General features: G+C 51.0%; 1 long non-coding RNA gene across 2 annotated transcripts; it reads left to right on the forward strand.

The window, feature by feature from the left end:
• The first annotated feature begins 297 nt into the window (after positions 1–297).
• On the forward strand, positions 298–2,101 carry LOC123628509. 2 transcript variants are annotated; one of them, XR_006731673.1, is made up of 5 exons: positions 298–402; positions 719–795; positions 1,032–1,077; positions 1,747–1,788; positions 1,892–2,101. It is a non-coding gene; the product is annotated as an uncharacterized LOC123628509 (long non-coding RNA). The 2 variants fall into 2 exon arrangements; XR_006731672.1 differs by lacking the exon at positions 298–402 and having other exon boundaries at positions 651–795.
• The last annotated feature ends 1,767 nt before the right edge of the window (positions 2,102–3,868 follow it).

The following is a 3,868-nucleotide window of genomic DNA, read 5'->3' on the forward strand; positions in this document are numbered from 1 at the left end:
AAAGGTTGGGCTGCTTCTGATCCTCCTGCTTTCCTTGAAGTGGCCCTGGACTTTCTCAAAGCCCCGCTGGCCTCACTGGCTGACCCAGGAAGAAAGTGCTCAAAAGATTAGGCTTTAACTTCCCATTCCTATACCCTGCTTCAACCCAGCGCCTGCATACACATGCGTGTGTGTGTGTGTGTGTGTGTGTGTGTGTGTGTGTACACACATCCCCCTCTTCCATCAGCCAGAAATTTGTCTTTTAGTTTCCAGTAAGCAGGCCAGGACCATTTCACCCGTCCATGCCTCATCGATTAGGCAAGATTGGGGACTCCAAGACCAAGACCTCTCAAGTTCCAGGAAATTTACAACACTTGGCCATGGTCCAGGGAGGTGTCAAGCCCATAGTGCCCCTACCTTTAGGTGAGTCTAGAGGATTTGGTCGAGAGGGAGGGGGATGTGGAGGGAAAACTGGCTCTGGCACTCCCAGGGCCTCAGCCTTGCTCCCAGGCCTCTTTTCCTACTCAGATAGTTCTCCCACAGGAAAGTGTGGCAGGGCTCGCCTTACGCGTACACCAGAGTTCCTGGGAAGGCAGGCCCAGAGAGAAGGGTGGAGCTGCTGAGCAGAGCAGGGGCAACTTTTTGCCCCCAAAGGGTGGTGCTGTCTCACCACAGACTCTGATGGGCCCTGTCTGCCTCTCTCCTGGGCTTGGGAACTGGATTTTGTGTTCTCTTTTAGGTGATCACAGGCCACTTCTTCATCCTCCAAGACGTGAAAGGAGGCAGCTGCCACCAGGAGCACAGTTCTGCCCTCAGGTAATGCCCTCTAAGCTAAGCAGTGGGGTCTGCGTCCAGGTTAAACTGATTCCTGTTGTCCCCCTTTCACCCCCGTGGAGAGAGGGTACCTTCTTGTCACGGAAGGTTCCATTCCAGTCTAGTCACTGGCCTTTGGAATGTGGGGGTAGAGGCCAGAGGGGGATGTGGAGGATGAGGAGAGAGAGGAGGCAAGAATATATTAACCATTTCACTTTCTCCCCTGTCTGCTGGGCTAGTGTCCTATGCTGCAGAAAGAAGTTGACAACCTTAAAGAACAACTTGGTAGGTTGGGACAGGGGAAGACCAGGGTATCTTTAGTGCAGAACCTGGGGCAGTGTGGGGCTGGGGCTGAGCACGTAGGTGGCCAACCAAGGACTGCCGTTCCTGTGGGAGAGAGACTCTGGCAGGCCTGGCCCTGCGGACTTCTGTGCATTTACATTATCTGTCTGTCTCTCCATCCAATCTATCTGATCCGTTTAGCTGACTTCCTACTTCATCTATCCATACATCCATCTCCACGTAGAAATATATTGTTTGAAGCACATGTATACTTTGCCATTAAGTCCTGGAGATATCTTTTTTTTTTTTTTCATTCTTTTGTTTCTGTATCCTAAGTCCTCAAGGAACTAGAGATCTTATTTTGGCACATTTGGAAAAACTGCATTTATTTTCTCTTTAGCTGCTGCTTGATGGGGAGAGTACATGTTTTAATAGGTTCTGAATGATTCTGATATGCACCAAGTTTCAGAACTATCCATATACTGTGTTCCTATTTAGAAAAACTTATCTGCCTTTAACTCGAGTGGCAGGTGGGCAGGTCGGTCCCAGGGCTGGATACTACTAGGTGTGGATGAGGTGATCATGTTGCCAGGTTAGGCCTGTCCCGTGGCATGAAGGGAGGGTTTCTACCTCCCTGTGCCTGGAGTGCCTAGTTATGCCTCTCTGTTTCAGTGGACATGCAGTGTCTCCTTGACAAGTGCCAGATCCTTTGAAGTGAGTGGTACAAATTCTATACTTTTCCACATTCTCTGCCATCTGGGAGGGCTGGGGCCCAACCCCACTGGAAGCTCCTGCCTGACTCTGCTCTCTTTGACAGGTTCAACACAGCATCCCCATACACAGAAAGAGCTGGTACCTTTTGAGTCAAGGAGCTGTGGCCACACTGGTTCCCCCGACCTGCCTGCATCTCTTCGGAAAGCCCTGCCCTGCCGCCCTGCCGCCCTGCCGCCCTGCCTCCCTGCCAGGGCTTCCTCTCTTTCCTGAGGTTTAGCGTGGCTTTTGTCACTCAGTTCATTGCAGTTTGCAATTAAAGTACTTCTCAGATTCTGTGGTCTGCCTTTGCTTTGTCAGGAGCCTGGGCTACCCTCTGAGCAGGAGGCCTATAGCCCACTGGTTATGGTGACCTGGATCTGGGGGCCATGTGGCTCTGCCCCTCCATGCACTATGCTGTTCTTTCCTCATCTCCTCTTCTGTGGTCTGTTAGTTTGCATCCCTCACTGTTATCCTCCTGCCCCTCAGCAGGAACAGCTTACGCCCTTCCAGAGCTCCAGTCCCTCTTCCTGCTCCTCATTGGGTTCTTCATCCTGGTTCTCCCCTCTCTCCCCTTCTTCTCTGCCATGGCAATATCCTGCATCTCTCCCCAGCTTGATGTTGGCCAGCCTCCCCTCACGGTTATGTCAACAGCAGTTACACAAAACAAATGAGCTCATCTTCCCCCTTCTCAGCCAGAACCTGTGCGTTGTCCTCATTTCTTCTTTTGCCCTCGCCTGCCGCTTTTCAATAGAGGGTGGAGGCAGGAGTCACAGCACGGTGGATGGTGGATCCAAAGGGGGGCACATCAATCTGTTCTGACAAATCTGGGCCAACTTTGGGGAAGCTGTCCACAGGAGTTAGAAATGGATAGTCAAGGGGTCAGGGGTTTCCCATCCTTCATGTCCCAGCCACTGTCGGGGCCCCATGTCACCCCAGACTGCCCCAGGCATGGCACACATGCTGCCTACTGTCTTCATGTCTGGCTGACACTAGCATATTTGCTTTGCTCACACATGTGCTCCATTGTCCCATCAGAATCACATAACACAAGTTCAAATATAAAATGATCAAGAATTTCAGATGGCAACAACAAAGTATTGGACCACACATGAGGTCCTTTTAAGAGCAGGGCCCTGTGCAGAGGTCGCACACCCAGGAAGCTGGCCCTGGTCACATGTAGTATCTAATGATTAGGGAGGCTGGGTATAAGTCTCTAGCTGGATGGTAACGTGCATGGATAAAACTTCAGAGAGTTTTATTTCCAAAAGGAAGACGGGGAGAGTAGCCACTGGAGGGCAATTTGAAGTCAGCTGGAAGGGGGAAATGGGAGCTCTGGTTCCCAGCAATGGAACAAATCTCTCTGCACAGGAATGATACGAGTACCCTCCACCAGCAGTGGAGCAAATGGTCCTTCGTTGGTCCCTGGATCTGTCCTCTGGGAAAAACTCACTTGTACTCACGTTGTTGTCTGTAGCTACTGGCTTTGCCATCTGGAGGTCTTTCCTTATCATCTGTTCCCCTGGGCCACACCTGAAGAGAGCACTGGGGAGTATGCTCTCGGAGGTTACATGGCGTTGGCAGCCTGCTACCTACTGGTTACAGGTTTGGGGCCCCTGGAGGGTTGCTTTGAGTTGGAATAATCACTGGCTTTGGCAAGCCCAGCTTGTGGTTTCCCTCTAAAGATTGGTTGGCTTCCAGCCAGTTCAACTACAAAAATTGCTAATGTAGACTTGGTTCTTAAGTCTGAAGTCTGTTATCTTTTACTTACTGGTCTCCCTGCTGGCCTGTGGCCCTCTCTGACAATGAATGGCACCTGCCTTGAGGCCATCTGCCTCATCCTAAACAGTGGGCTCAGATGGGAACACAACACTCTCAAGCTGGTCCTAACTACTTAGCTGGCTCCTGTAGTCTGTATCCCTCCTTGGGAAGCTACTTCTGGGCCACCTGTACAAATTGCTGGATTTTGAGCTTCCGAAGTGGTTAGCTTTTTCAACCTGTAGGGTTCCAAATGATCAGGCTCTCATTCAAGAAAGATTTCAGG

This window comes from Lemur catta, chromosome X (genome assembly GCF_020740605.2).
Source record: "Lemur catta isolate mLemCat1 chromosome X, mLemCat1.pri, whole genome shotgun sequence".
NCBI lineage: Eukaryota > Metazoa > Chordata > Mammalia > Primates > Lemuridae > Lemur > Lemur catta.